Consider the following 16,943-nt stretch of genomic DNA (forward strand, 5'->3'; position numbering starts at 1 on the left):
GGGATTAAAAACATATACAGCATGTAAGAGCATAGTATGCTGCAAGATGAAGCAATATATGTGGCATATTGACACACATTTTCTAATAATCAGATTTCATTATACTGTCTTGTTTACCCTTGGTAACACTGTCTGGGAGTTTTTTCCATCTACTCAGCACCAGTTTCATACTCAAATATGGACATAGGCAACAAAACCATCTCTGAGAAGCTCAACCTAGCTCACTCCACTTTGTTGTTAGATCTGTAAAAACATTGGCCCATATTTATGGAGGCATAGTGTCGCCTTAGCGCCAATTATTTTGGAGCTAAAGCGGCGCTAACATTACTCAATATTTATATTTTGACGTTAGACCCATCTATCATCAAAATATTGGAGCTAATGCAATTTTTTGGGCTGCACAAACACACCTTGCATCAATGAGATGCAAGGTAGGCATTCCTGTCCTACAAATTATGCTAGCCCGAGCGCCATGTTTAACTCCCAGTGCAGAAACAACGCGCTTGTGGGAGGCAAGCCTAAATAATGGTGCTAAGCCCGCTTACTGTCATAATTTAACGCCTGGTCAGACCGTGCATTAAAGTGCAGGTAGGCCCACTTGAGGAAACACCATGGAAAGGGTGCAAAGATACCCACCCCAAGTCCCAGCAACATCACCACCCAAACCACAGGGGCACTACAGGAGGAGGGAGCCCATCCCAGGTAAGTTGTATGTTAATGTTTGTGTATGTGTGTGGTGTGCCATTGAGGGCCCCTTACATGGGGCCCCTGCCTTGCAATGCCTGGAAGCAACATATGTGGCATATTGACACATTTTATAATAATCAGGTTTTGTGATACTGTCATGTTTACACTTGGTAACACTGGGTGTTTTTTCCATCTAAGCAACAAAAACATGTCCTGAGAAGCTTAGCCTAGCTCACTCCACATGTATGGTTTGCCCGGGGACACTGGTTCCCTGTGGTGGACATTGGAGTGGTGGTAATGAGTCCTTTCTATACTTAGACAGGAGTCATTTTATGGCTGCTTGTGCATCAAAAAATTATGCGAGGCTGATTAGCGACAGAACGTTTGCAGCTAACCAGCCTAATGTCATTTCTGACCCACTAGCTCCATTTCCCCTAACCCCATCCCCCACCGGCTAGTGTCTATTTTGTGACACTCGCAATTCCTTAGCACCATTATGCATCATTTCATGAATATGGTGCACAGATGGCTTTAAGGAATCGCGTTAGCTGGTTTTACATAAAGCATTAAAGGGGCAGAATGTATAATTTAGTGCTTTGATTTTGCTCCATGTGCCATACACATTTCTTCAAGTTGCATAGGTTCTCATTATCCTAAAGAGTCTTCTGGATTTGGGCATGAGAATCACCTTCACTGCAGGGGACTGAGTCTTATCCCGCATCATTGTGACACCTGTCGGCCTAATCAGGGTTTGTTCCCGCTAACTAGCAGTGCCTCATCTCCACCCAAGAGCAGAGATGATTGGGGCAACCGGGCGCATGACATACAGGACTCCTCAGGGGAATCGGGGTCACTCAGATCTCATCCGTTTCTCTCAGTTACATTAGTCTCACATATACAAACACAATCAGAGGCAGAATATAGTTAAATAAGGTTTTACTGAAGTAACTGTATCTTATATAGTAAAGCATGTATTGCAATAACTAGGACGACGAAGAACAATAAGATTAAAATTGTAATGAGAAGAATAAAACACAAGAATAACGCTACCATACTGTCACTAAGGTTTGTAGCGATGCTTCCTACTTAAGCTATGTGAGAGCATAGCATGTTAAGCTCTAATTCTGCCTTTCAGGTTCCCCTGGGGAAGACATCATCCCTCATACCTGAGCAAGAGGCCTGTAGTCTACATAAGCAGGTGTAGCGAAGCAATCAGCCATCAGCATACAGTTGTAGTCATCTGGCTGGGATCTCCCTCTAACGTACATGTGTCGAAGTAGTGTTTGCACCATTTGTGGTATGACAAAATTTGATTGAACACCTGAGATTTAGTGCCAGATAATGGTTCATGTGATTCAAAACCCTACATGTGCAAACATCACCACAGCTGCAAAAGATGCATGAATCTATCATGCACATTGACATGCATCCTTGTCAATTCAACATTTTTCTGTGGTCAAGTTCAGTTGTGTTGGCAAACTGACTGTAATTTGGTTGCATCCCATACACATCTCAATGTTACAACCATCATTGATCACACACAGAACTACCAGAGCAACAATCATGTACTCAGTATACTTACTGGTTGCACTGGGATCCCAGAAGGTGTCGAATTCTCCCTAGGTGAATGGGACATGTCCACCTACAAGACAAAGATGTAAACATTGCATTGTAAATATTGCAGCTATACACAGTTAAAATTCCATAATAAATACTATGACATCCCAGTGATTTCAAATAGCAACACAGCAATTGGCCCTGCATTGAATTACATAGGAGTATCCACTCCGAGGCACACAAAATTGCCTTGTGCTGCTTAAATAGTAACACTTTAATGTTTGCATTGCACACATTATATAATAACATTACAACAGGCAGATGGCACATATATACATACCTATGGGGCCTCCAACCTCTAATCCCAGGATGCCCACCAGATCCACCTCGCATGCCACAACATCAGCCCAGTAAATACCTAGCATATGTGCCAATGCACCCTCTCCCAGTGACCCTACCTGTTCTTGGGGTGGGTAGCCCTGGCTGACTATACCCTCAGAGGCCAGCATGTTGAACAGGTAATTCATTAGGAACCATATGAAGCCCCTTACCTCTCCCTCACTATAATTGTTACCCTCACCCTTTCCCAACGTGCCCCAAATACCACTACACCCCTCAAACTAATGCATAGACCTAACATATAAAACCCCTACTTTGAAAAACACCAAAAATACAAAGATAAATATGTAAACAATATACAATAAACATATACAAAAGGTACACAATTGACACAAGATAAGGACACAACAGACACCAACTAGATCAAAACTCACACAAATCCTCCAGACACTCTCCGAACACCACCAGCAACCAGCACAAACTAATAGACTGTAAGAAAAAGTGAAACTAACTTTCACTTACTAGTATGCAGCCTGTCACTTTTCCGACATTTGCGCTGATTTTTCTGATGCATTACTACACAAATGGACATTGCGTAATGGATTCACTGCACAGTAGCTCTTCTGCAGTACAGTCAGGTCTATGCAATGGTGGCAATGTGCGGGTTCTTATAAACACAACTGGTGCTATGTGCACTTTGAGACCTATGCAACAGGGGAGATGCACGGATTCTGAACTGCACAACAGTGGTAATGCACTGAATCAACAGCTGAAGTGTGATTTCTGTTGGATCAAACAACTTAGACCCACTTCCAATGTTTTGGGACTGGGGTGGCAGCACTTGGCTGGTCAGAGTAACAGATGGCAGTGTCCAGGTGCTGAAGCAGGGTGGTTTGAAGTCTTACATGCCCCTGAGACTTCAAGGCAGGAGGCCAGGCAGAATGCTCTTGGATTCAAGCTGGGTTCATGGGATGCACATGCAGTCCTTACCATGCATCCAGGAGAGCAGCAGGCAGCATGGTAGCACAGCAAGACAGGAATCAAGAGAGGAATGCTCACACAACAGTTTCCGCAAGTACTAACAGAGTACACTCCTGAAAGTCTCCTACAGTCATATGTAATTATTGATCTGGGGGCGTATTCCCCAGTCATGTTTATTCCCTAATCAGCCCAATCTCTCTCTTACTGTAATGTGTCGAGGCCCATTCCTTGTGATGTGTCACTGATGCAACACACACATAGGAAAGCACAGAGATAGGCTGGCTCCCCCATACTCCAGTGCATGCCCCACCCATCATTCAGGTTTGCTGGACTGTCAAACTCCATATTGTGTAATTCCAATAATATTACACCATGCAGCCACATCTTATGCACAAAGGTAACCAAGGTCTTCCATGTGATGTAACGGCGCACCCACTTCTGCACTCAGGCATATATGTATGACCCTAGTTACATAGCGCTTGCACCACACAATGTGGTACGTGCGCAACCCAAATCACATATGATATCTGTGAAGCCACTCAAGGCCACCTTGCGTATTCCTGAGTGGCTTCATATATTTCAAGTAAAGCAATGCATCATAATTTGCAGCATTGCCTTACTCAGTGCTATAGAGGTATTCTATGGCCGTTGTGTGTCTGAAAACCTAGTAATGTGCCAGAAAAGATGCATCTTCCCAGGAGGGTCATAACAAGGGGTGATATTGTATTTACCCTTGTTACTTCCTCTTTCAATGTGTGCTGCATTCTGCAGCACACGTAGCTTGAGCCATATGCCTCTCAGGATTTGTTTTTGATGGAAGATGGCCCCTCATGCACAAAAATAATCCTGCATTCAATGCAGGCACAATTGCAACATGGTGCAAGGGTGCTCTGTGTTTGCACTACACAGCCAAAATGACACTAGCGCAGGGGAAAATGCAGCAATGCACCATATTATTTTACATACAGCAGATTCCTGCCCTTTCCCTCTCACGCAGTGCAGTGCAAGATGACTTGCTGCACTGTGTGACTAAACTTGTATATATACACCCCACTGTTTAGTTCTACAGTACCTTTGAACTGTACTAGAGTGTGTCACATAAAACATACAGCATCACACACACATTGCCCATGTGCACACTGTGTGATATTTCAACTATGGGTCTGATTTATAGTTTGACGGATGGGGTTACTCCATCACAAATTTGATGGATGTCCTGTCTGCTGTATTTCAATACCATTATGTCCTAGGGGAATCGTAATACGGCAGAGAGGATATCCCTTGCATTTCTGATGGAATAACCTGTCTGCCAAACTCTAAATCAGGCTCCTTTGGTGGTCATTACAACATTGGCGGTAAAAGGCGCTTACCGCCGTTCAGAAGACCGCAAACACACCGCTGAGGCAGCAGAAATCTGCCACAGCTATTATGACCCACAGCACGGAATCTGCCAAAATTCAGACACCCACACAAGTCCGCCACACCAAATCCTCCACTGTCATGCCAACCGAAATACGCCCACACTATCACGACCCACGAATCCAAGCGGCAGTCTTTCAACCGCGGTATTCCATTGGCGGTACACACCGCCGCGCTCAAAATACACACACATATACCAAACACTACCACATTGGACAATTCCAAATACACACACCTGATACACATACACACACCACTCCCACACACCCAATACAATATAAAGCACACACCCACATCACCCACAAACCCTTATGACAACAAATACTGAGAGAAGGCCAGAGAGAGACACCACCATCAACAATACTAGCGTCCTCAGGCACACAACACCATCACCCACATAACTTCTACGCACCTCACACTACACACCACTACATATCAGCACACTTATCACCACACACACCACCCCACACATCACCTACACCACCCCATGGCACTGCAAAGACACCCCTGGTTCTCGGAGGAGGAGCTCAGGGTCATGGTGGAGGAAATCGTCCGGGTAGAGCCACAACTATTCGGAGCACAGGTGCAGCACACCTCCATAGCTAGGAAGATGGAGCTATTGCGAAGAATAGTGGACAGGGTCAACGCAGTGGGACAGCACCCAAGAAATCGGGAGGACATCAGGAAGAGGTGGAACGACCTACGGGGGAAGGCGCGTTCCATGGTCTCAAGACACCACTTGGCAGTTCAGCGGACTGGCCGCGGACCCCCACCTCCTCCCCCACAACTAACAACATGGGAGGAGCAGGTCTTCGCGATTCTGCATCCTGAGGGCCTCACAGGAGTAGGTGGAGGAATGGACTCTGGTAAGTCAAATCTTAACTATTACATCCCCCACCCTACCTGCATGCCAGCACATACCCCCACCCTCACCCTCACCCCAATCACTCTAACTCCTCACAAATGTCCCAACATCACAAACCACACATCCTAACACCAAGCCCTGCATGCAATAACAAAGCATGGACACCCATCACCAAAGCTTGCCCACTGCACATACCCATACACCCCCCTAAACCACCATCACACAAGGTCCCACACAGGAATGCAAGCACTGGGGTACACGGTCACCCACCCATTGCACACCATGCCACACACAGATGTAATAAACATCCTTTTATACCCCTGCAGGACCCTTACCCAACGTCACCGGACAGGAGGGTCCACACATGTCCACACCACCAACAGAAGAGGCCCACAGTGATGACAGCACCTCTGTCCAACTGGATCTAGATGACCAGCCCGGCCCATCGGAGACCTCTGGACAGTCGGTCCCCTCACACAGTCACAGGCCACCACAGACCTTCCCCCCTCTGGAAACACCAGCACAGCACCCACTCAGCGGGCCCATACCTCCGTCCCCAGGACAAGTCAATCATCAGTGTGTCCACCACTACAGGGAACCCAGGCTAACCCACCACCCCAACAACAACAGGGACCTGGGGGCAGTGGTAGTGGGCACATGGTCCAGAGGACGGAGGCCCAGGAACACAGGGGAACTGGGAGGGCTGCTGTGCGACAGGGGGCGCACAGGCCCAGGGAACCCACTCTCCACGAGGCCCTCTCCAACATCATGGGAGCCTACCACCACTCCCAGGAGACGATGGCAACGGTCCTGCCCAAGTTTCAGGAGACTCAGCGCCTGCAGGAGGAACAGTATTCGGGCTTCAGGGAGGAACTCAGGGCCATCAATTCCACCCTGGGCACCATCATAGGGGTGCTGAAGGAAATACTCAACACCAGGCGGGACACTGTGGCACTACAAGGGGCCCCTGACACTAGCATGGATGATGAACTACCCACCACCTCCGCCGGCGCTAGTGGACAGGAGGCACCGGCACAGGACCACCACACCAGCACCCCATCCCCTGCAGAGGGAGAACCACCTCACAAACGGTCCCTGAGATCCAGGACAAAGACAGAGAATGATGCCAAGACCCCCGCCAAGAAATGAGACCACCCTGATTTGTTATCCTACTGTCCCACTTTGTCACCCTGTCCAGTCTTAAACTGCCCCAGCTCCACTTCCTATGCCCATCAGGGCAATGCACCTGTGTGACTAATAGACTGGACTCTGCCATGGACATTCCTCCACCATCACCACTCAGCATTTTGCTACCCCCTCCAATACTGAGCACTTAAATAAACACCATTAAAGCACAAAACAATCTGGAGTCAGTCTGTGATTTCGGAATACTGTCTTAGCAGTCACTGTGGCAAAAAGCTCTTTCATTTGTACTGTCAACATACCTATGTCACACAGCTCTAGTCCATGAGGAATCAAAGCAGACGTCACACTGTGGGACCCACATCTGTTAAATTGTAAGGGAAAGTGACAACTCAGTGACCATACACTGGGTGAAAACGACAGACAGTAGAGAGGTAGTAGTGTTTAAGTACATGTAGTAGGCAGGTCTGTATTCTTACCTGTGTTTCACTGGAAATATTGCTGGATCACTGAGTCCCTGTTGTCCATGTCTTCTTCTTCTGCTTCCTCGTCTTCACTGTCCCCAGGCTCCACAGCTCCAACAACACCGCCATCTGGACCATCCTCCTGCAGAAAAGGCACCTGTCGTCGCAAAGCCAAGTTGTGAAGTATACAGCAGGCCACGATGATCTGGCACACCTTCTTTGGTGAGTAGAATAGGGATCCACCTGTCATATGGAGGCACCTGAATCTGTCCGTCAGGAGGCCGAAGGTACGCTCGATCACCCTCCTAGTTCACCCATGGGCCTCATTGTAGCGTTCCTCTGCCCTTGTCCTGGGATTCCTCACTGGGGTCAGTAGCCATGACAGGTTGGGGTAACCAGAGTCACCTGCAAACGGCGAGAGACAACTGTTAGACACACACTAACCTGTAGGGATATCCCCAGACCCACACAACTATTCCCACTGACTTGCTTCCAGGTGCTCACCTAATAGCCACACACGGTGCCTCTGGAGTTGACCCATCACATAAGGGATGCTGCTATTCCGCAGGATGTAGGCGTCATGCACTGAGCCAGGGAACTTGGCATTCACATGGGAGATGTACTGGTCTGCCAAACATACCATCTGTACATTCATAGAATGGTAACTCTTCCGGTTTCTGTACACCTGTTCACTCCTGTGGGGGGGGACCAAAGCCACAGGTGTCCCATCAATGGCACCTATGATGTTGGGGATATGTCCCAGGGCATGGAAATCACCGTTCACTGTAGGCAAATCCTCCACCTGAGGGAAAACGATGTAGCTCCGAATGTGTTTCAGAAGGGCAGACAACACTCTGGACAACACGTTGGAAAACATAGGCTGGGACATCCCTGATGCAATGGCCACTGTTGTTTGAAATGACCCACTTGCTAGGAAATGGAGCACTGACAGCACCTGCACTTGAGGGGGGATTCCTGTGGGATGGCGGATAGCTGACATCAGGTCTGGCTCCAACTGTGGACACAGTTCCTGGATTGTGGCACGGTCACACCTGTATGTGATGATCACATTTCTTTCCTCCATTGTCGACAGGTCCACCAACGGTAGGTACACCGGAGGATGCCGCCATCTCCTCACATGTCCCAGCGGATGCTGCCTATGGAGGACAACAGCGAGCAAAGAGTAAAAAAACTCAGAGGTACGTACCCACAGCTTACCCAGAACACCAATCATAATCTAAAACGTTTCCTGTATGTGTGTTGAGTCTAGGCCTAGGTATGTGTGACGCAATTGAAAATGAAGCCATGTGGGCCCCTGAAATGGTGGCTGCCTGACCTCTAAAGTGGGACAATGGGATGTGAGGTAACTGCGCTGGCGTTGTACACCGTCGCAGTAGGCGGTCGAAGACCGCGGCGCAATGCAGCATTGGTTAACATTGGACCCTATGGGTCCCAGGAGCCAATGACGCTGTACGCCGGCGGTGACGGTACGCACCGCCGCGGACGTGACCGCCAATCACTCGATACCTGATCTTCGACAGGAGAGGACCTACACTGCAAGTGCTGCTGTGACCACGGTCTGGAAGAGACAATGGCTTGAGTGTCTGGGGGAAAGGGCCCCTGCCTTCACATCAGAGGAGTTGGAGAAACTCTTGGATGGGGTCCTCCCCCAGTACACGCTACTCTAGGGTCCTCCAGACAAACAGGTAAGTACACTGGGAGCATGCTGTATGGGCTATGCCTGTGTGGAGAGGTGTGGATGGAAGAAGGAAGGGGGGAGAGTGCGGCGTGCATGAACCGACGGTGAGTGCATGTGCCACATGGCAAGGTTAGGGACGTGGGCCAATGACTGTGACGGTGCAGTTGGTAATAAGTTTCTATTCCCCCTGTACAAATCATGTAGGTCAGCGCCCACCAGAAAAAATATGTTTGGCGTGCCATCGCCAAGGACGTCTACCACAGACGGAGCACCCACTGCCAGAAAAGATGGGAGGACATTCGCCGCTGGAGCAAGTAGACGGCGGAGGCTCAGCTGGGGATGGCCTCCCAATGTGGGAGGGGTGTCTGTCGCACCATGACCCCCGTGATGTTCAAGATCCTGGCGGTGGCGTACCTGGAGTTGGATGGGTGCTTGAGGGCATCACAGCAGCCACAAGGGGGTGAGTACATTCTCATTATTCTGATTTAGCGCACAGTGGATGTGTCTGGGTGGGGGGAGGTGGGCTGTGGGTTTCCCTAGGCCAGGGCGAGTTCCGTAGGCAAGGTCCCTCCGCAAGGCAGGCCATGTGGCACCCCACCGCACCTCTGTAGAGTGCCAAGTACACCTAGTCATGCCCCTGTGTCATCCATGTGTGCAGATGTCGTCCATAGCCTAGTAGGCCATTTCCCTGGAATTGAACAGTAGAGCCCAAGAGCGCGGCGTAGTGCAGGGGGGTTGAGTGTCTGTCGTGTCCGTCAACGGTAGCGGTAATGCATGCACTCAACATTTTTATGGTCTCCCTGTTCTTGTGTGCATTAGCATCATCAGGCGGAGGAGCAGTGGCACCGGAGCACAAGGGGGCTGCATCCCACATGACCATGGAGGGCCACACTACGGAATCAGACTTCACCAGTGGGACGGAGGGCGAGGGGAGCTCCATGGCGGGGACATGAGCTGAGACCAGCGACACGGACTCGTCCTCTGATGGGATCTCCCTTGTGGTGGCTGGACCATCTGTGCCTCCCCCTATCTACAGGTACAGCCGCCACCCCCCCTTTCAGCACCACCCTCCCAGCAGCCCCTTAGCCTTTGCCCTGTGCCCGCTCACCCAGGAGGGTGGGTATCACCTTTGCCCCAGGCAACTCAGGCCCTGCCCCTGTCACCCCTGCTGCCCTCAGTGAGGAGGACATTGACCTCCTTAGGTCCCTCACTGTTGGGCAGTCTACCATTTTGAATGCCATCCAGGGTGTAGAATGGCAGTTGCAACAAAAAAATGCATTCCTGGAGGGCATTCATTCTGGTCAACGGCCCTTCAGCGAGCTTTTCAGACTCTGGCCTCAGCACTGATGGCGGCCATTGTCCCTGTGTCTAGCCTCCCCCCTCCAACTTCCTCCATCCAGACTCAATCCCCTGTACCCCAGCCTCTCCCAAGCACACCTCTAGACCGGCATGCACACACATCAACACACCAGGGAAGCTCAGGCAAACATAAGCACCACACATCCCACAGGCACTCACGCAAGCATCACACACATGCAGACACACCAACATCCACTGCCTCCACTGTGTCCCCCTCCTCCTCGTCTCCTTCCTCCCTCCCAGTCTTGTCTACACTCACACCTGCATGCACTACATCTACAGCCACTACTACCATCACCAGCACACCCACCACCACACCCCGCTCACGTGCAGTCACCACCCCCACTACCATTCACACATCCCCTGTGTCCTCTCACAATGTGTCTGTGACGCCCCCTCCCAAGATACACAAACGCAGGCACACACCCACCCAACAGCCATCCACCTCATGACAGCCTCCAGCGCATGCACCTTCACCCAAAGTCAGCAAACGAACACCTCCTACAACCACAACCTCTTCCTCCACTCCCAAACCCCCTCCACCTACCCATCCCAGTGTCTCCCAAAAACTTTTCCTGTCCAACCTTGACCTCTTTCCCACACCTCCCCCACCCCGTCCGTCTCCTAGGTCCCGAACTAGCACCTCAGCCACAACATCTCCGGGACCAGTGATGCCTGTAGTCACTGGAATCTGGAGTGCACCGGCCACCAGGGCAGCCAGTGTGGCACGGAGCCACAGCACAGACAGTCCCCCAGCTGTGAAGCATCAGAAGTTGGCCAGTGGCCGGCGGGACAGGGGGGAGACTCCAGCCACCAAAGCCGCTCCCAGGGGTCCCACCTTCCAAGGTGGGGAAGGGCCACAAGAAACCAGGAACGTCTGGGAAGAGCAGCACGGCGGAGGACACCGCCATCATCCCCGCTGCCCAGGAGGCCACAGCCGTCATCCCCGCTGACCAGGAGGCCACAGCCGTCATCCCCGCTGACCAGGAGGCCACAGACGTCATCCCCGCTGACCAGGAGGCCACAGCCTTCATCCCCGCTGACACAGAGAGGACCGCCAGCACAAGCCCCGCTGGGACAGAGAGGACCGCCAGCACAAGCCCTGCTGGGACAGTGAGGACCGCCAGCACAAGCCCCGCTGGGACAGTGAGGACCACCAGCACAAGCCCCGGTGGGCTAGAGAGGACCGCCTGCACAAGCCCCGCTGGGCTAGAGAGGACACCAGCACAAGCTGAGGACCGCCAGCACAAGCCCTACTGGGCTAGATAGGACCGCCAGCACAAGCCCCACTGGGCTAGAGAGGACCGCCAGCACAAGCCCCGCTGGGTTAGAGTGGACCGCCAGCACTAGCTACGATGGGACAGAAAGGACCGCCAGCACAAGCCCCGCTGGGCCATGAAGGACCGCCAGCAGCTGAGTCAATGCAAAGGAGCCCGCCTCTCCAAGCACCGCTGAACAGGGCACCGCCATCTCAAGCACCGCTGAACAGGGCACCGCTGTCTCAAGCACCGCTGAACAGGGCACTGCCGTCTCAAGCACCACTGGCCCATGAGCGCCAAGGGCACTGACGCTACTGAGTCCGTCACAGGCAGAATGAAGCACTCTGGGCACCATGCCCCCTCCAGAACCAGTGAAGAGATCCATCCACTACCTCTGTCCTTAGCAGGATGAAGCACTCTGGGCACCATGCCCCCTCCAGAACCAGTGGAGACTCTTATCCACTTGAGAGACTGTGGCTTTGCACTCCCCAGGATTGAACAGTGGGCAAACCACCCACTGTAGAGACTTGAGAGACTGCGGCTTTGCACTCCCCAGGATTGAACAGTGGGCAACCCACCCACTGTAGAGACTTGAGAGACCGTGGCTTTGCAATCCCCAGGATTGAACAGTGGGCAAACCACCCACTGTAGAGACTTGAGAGACTGTGGCTTTGCACTCCCCAGGAATGAACAGTGGGCAAACCACCCACTGTAGAGACTTGAGAGACTGTGGCTTTGCACTCCCCAGGATTGAACAGTGGGCAAACCACCCACTGTATAGATTTGAGAGACTGTGGCTTTGCACTCCCCAGCATGGAACAGTGGGCAACCCACCCACTGTATAGACTTGACTTGAGAGACTGTGGCTTTGCACTCCCCAGGATGTAACAGTGGGCATGTGGCCCTCTCGTGGATTTGGTGTTGTGCATTCAACCAGCTGAGGTGCCCCCCTTTCCCTCCCCCTGAGGTGCCTGTTTTCTTGCTCTCTGATGCCCCTGCAGTGTTCTCTCCGTCATGGTCAGGGATCTTGTGTGGGCCTCGCCCATACCGTGTGGGCCCAGTGTTTCACGGACTTAATTGGAGCACTACCTGGACTATTATGCTTGGTGTATATTTTGGTAATGGTGTATACATATATTTTTGCCTACTTGCTTTTAATATATTACATTGGTTACACTCATTTTCTTTTGTCTTTGCATTCTTCCGGGGGGGAATGGTGGGTGTAACTATAATGTATCATGATGAATTATTAGTGTGTGTGTTGTCGTGGTTGAGGGTGGGGGTGCTGCGTGTGTGTGTCCCTGTTTTTTCCCTCCCCCCTCCCCTGTGTCGTAGGTACAGTACTCACCGTGGTCTTCGCCGCCGGCGCTCATGCTCCTGGTAGAGGAGCAGGAAGACTATCGCAGGGAGAATTTGGAGTTCCGGCTCCATGGTGTCCTAGTTCCTCGTGGGGTGTGTAGTGGTGAGCATTTTCCATTCGGAATCCTGTTTCTGCCGTGTTTTTATCCGCGATGAATCCGCCCCGGAAAAGGTGGCGGATTGGTAGGTTGTGATACTGTGGGCGGTACTTTGTCCTCCGCCTGTCTCTTGGCGGTGACTGCCGCGTTGTTTGTTTGTACCGCTGTGGCGGTCGGAGTGTTAAAGTGGCTGTCTTTGTTGGCGGTTTCCGCCACGGTCGTAATTGCACCATTTTTACCACCGGCCTGTTGGCGGTCTTACCGCCGCTTCAACACGACCGCCAGGGTTGTAATGACCACCTATGTTTTGTGTATGTCTTGCACAGGCACATAAATTCTGCACAATTTTGTCATGCTCACATTTCTTGATCATCCTGATGTTGGGCAGGTGTGAGTGTAACAGACAGCAAGAGAACTTTTAAAGGAGTGAGTGAGCTAGTAGGCCTTCATGCACTTAACCCGGTTTCAATGGTAATTAACACTATTACCGTTCACTACACAACATGTTGCCATCCCTACTTTAGCTCTGTCTTACTCCGTGTACATCTACTATAAGGGCAGAGGTTTTTGTGGCCCCCCTGGTCCAAGCAGAGTGCATTCCATGACACTGGCCTATGTCATGGCACAAATGCATATTCTACATTCCCCTTTGGCTATATACTCAGGTTATTGAGCCACACAACTAAGCAGTTAGATATACACAATGTGAGGTCCCCCCTAGTTCCTCTTACTTTTTTGCAATTTTAACAGAGTTATTTAGTAGACAGTCAACCAGGTCGAAATTCAAGTGAGTGAAGTTCAAGTGAACACAATCATAAACATCACGCCAGTCTTTACATAGTCCAATTTTATCCAAGATTTATTGGATCACATCCTCTGATAGTCCATATTTTTCATGAAGATACATCTTGAGACATGCACATTGAGCAAACACCTGTTTCGTCTTGGGATAATCCTTTTGTCCCCAACGACTTCTTCAGGGCTCTAAATTATGAATACATAGTTTGTATTAGAAACCAAAATGCTCAAACCATGTAATATTTAGCGTACAAATTAAAGAGTCCTTAAGAAAAGAGAGACAGTGAACACCCATTGGTGTGAGAGGAATAGTGAATCACCTATTGATAAGCCTTTCAAAAATCCATATTGGACACCCAATAACAACTAACCAATCTGACTTGAAGCACACCCTCATTGGTGCTCTTAGCAAGTTAAACTGTGACGTCATACCCAGTGCTATCCATCACCAGAGAGATCTTTGCAAAATAAACACGAGAAACAACAGGTGTAGCCTATACATGTGAAAATCGTTAACCACACTACATTATCTATGTATGTGCAGTATTACTGATCTTCAACAAGCCAGAAATTGGGAGAATTCAAAATGAGTGCATTCTATTCATCTATGTATAATTAGATTCAATTTTACCAAAAATACTCACAATCCCATATAATCTTGAGAATTATCAAAATGTCCTTATTTTGACTGAGTAGTTCATCAGATAGGTATACCTATAAAATCAATACACAACAGCCCACATGACTAAATAAGTAACCACAGGCCCGATATAGAAGTCCAAATACAATTAAAATCGTGAGTCTTACATCTATTTCCTTGATTTTTTAAAGGTTCATGAGTTATTGATGGCCGTATATTTCATGGCTAAAGAGAAATAAATATATTTTAAATATTATAGTCACCAAGGCTAGAGTCACCAATAATCAAAGTTCAAGATTGTCCACTAGCATAATCCAAATACACTCTCTGAGAAGTCCTTACCTCCTATAGTCCTGTATCGAACAAAGTTATTGTTTCCAAGTTAAGGAAACGCTTCATCGCGAGTGCGCAAGAGCGCGTCTCGCTTCTAACAACCTTTGAATTAGTTCCCGGCGTTCCTGTTGACGAACGACACAGATGCGTTGTTGCTAAAAATAAAACACGTCGCATGTCGAGTACGCAAGTGCGCGTCTCGTGTTTGACGTATCGTGTGGTGTTTCCCGAGCGCGAGTACAAAGCGTATACTGCAATAAAGAACGGACTAACAGCTATTGTTGAGATCAATGAGGAAAGAAAAACAATGTTAACAGTCGAGTGTGTCTGCCGAATCGGAGCGTGAAACACGACGATAATCAAGAACTAAATCAATCGTAAGGGCCAGGACAACTGAACACTCATGTATCCATAAACTCAATCGCCAGCACATCTTAATTAGCTATCGCCGTTACATTTCGGGCAAGCGCCCAGGCTCAAGACTAAAACTAATTTAAGATTGATTACCCCCCAAAAAAATGTATTATTTTTATTTTTATTTTTTTCAGAGGAGTAGCTGAGATGAAATAGAGAGAAGAAGGAGAGAGGTTAATAGTTTGATAAGTTGATTAAGAGATTGAGGTTGATTTAAAGTGTGAGAATTTTGGTTTAAAATGACAAAATTCAATATGACAAAGTAATGAAACAGTAAACAGATTACATAAATCTTCAACATGAAAATTCTCAAATTAGCCAAAACTAATCTATTAAAAAATAATAATGGTGTGGGAAACATGGTTCACAGTAACAGGCTACACGTGGATAAATTAAATCTAGATGCAAACCTGCATGTTTTCAATGACTTCAATGGTTAACATGTTACATAATCAGTGATCTCCCAAAAAGAACTCCAATTCTCTGTTAGAGTTGAGGCCTACTTCAACCGCCTTTAGCCTCATTATCCACATTGCCTCTTTCCTGCGTAACAATAATTCACGATTACCCCCCCTTGGGTCACGGGGCACATGTTCCAACCCAAAAAATTCAAAGTTCTTATATGCTGATTGTTAATTGCATGATAAAATATGAGCAACTGATGGATATCTTACATCACCGTTTTTCAGCAAGCGAATATGTTCCCCAATTCTTGTTTTTAATGTGCGTATTGTGCTCCCCACATAGATGCGAGTACATTTACACTGTATTACGTAAATGACATGAGTAGTGTTACAGTTTATCATGGTACAAATTCGGTAAATTTTCCCTTCAAAGGGGAATTCCTTAATTTGATGACAAGCCCACCTACAGACTCCACACTTACCGCATTTAAAGAAACCAGTGATCTTAGCAGATAGCCAGGTTTTATCGGGAGGCACTGTAGTGAAGCTAGGGCTTAACATGTTCCGTAAAGTAATACCTCTTCGGTAAGTGATAGGCACTTTTGCTGGTACCAACTTTCTAATAGATTCATCATGTGTTAACAAGTGCCAATGCTTGGCCACAACCTTTCCCATGATTGTAGATGCATCATTGAAGTCTGTTATCAAACGCATCTTGTTAGAATCTTCTACCATTTTCTTGGTGTCTTTAGTTTTAAGGGTGTCTTTCCTATTTATTTTTTTGCTTCTTGATTGTGCCTTTCTTATGACTTTGTTGGAGTAACCTCGTGCTCTAAAGCTTTCACCCATGTCATTCACATGAAACAAAAATTCATTGTCTATACTACAGTTCCGTCGCGCCCTTACCATTTCACCATAAGGAATAGAAGCAATTTGATGTCGTGGGTGTGCGCTACCTGCATGTAAAATTGAATTACAAGCCGTGGTCTTCCTAAAAAGTCTACTTTGAATCTTATTATCTATAATGAACACCTCGACGTCCAAAAAAACAATCTTCTGCGCATTGTATTGGTACGTAAATTTCACATTCATGGTGTTAGAATTTAGAAAAGAACAAAATTCTAA

Source organism: Pleurodeles waltl, chromosome 3_1, assembly GCF_031143425.1.
Source record: "Pleurodeles waltl isolate 20211129_DDA chromosome 3_1, aPleWal1.hap1.20221129, whole genome shotgun sequence".
NCBI lineage: Eukaryota > Metazoa > Chordata > Amphibia > Caudata > Salamandridae > Pleurodeles > Pleurodeles waltl.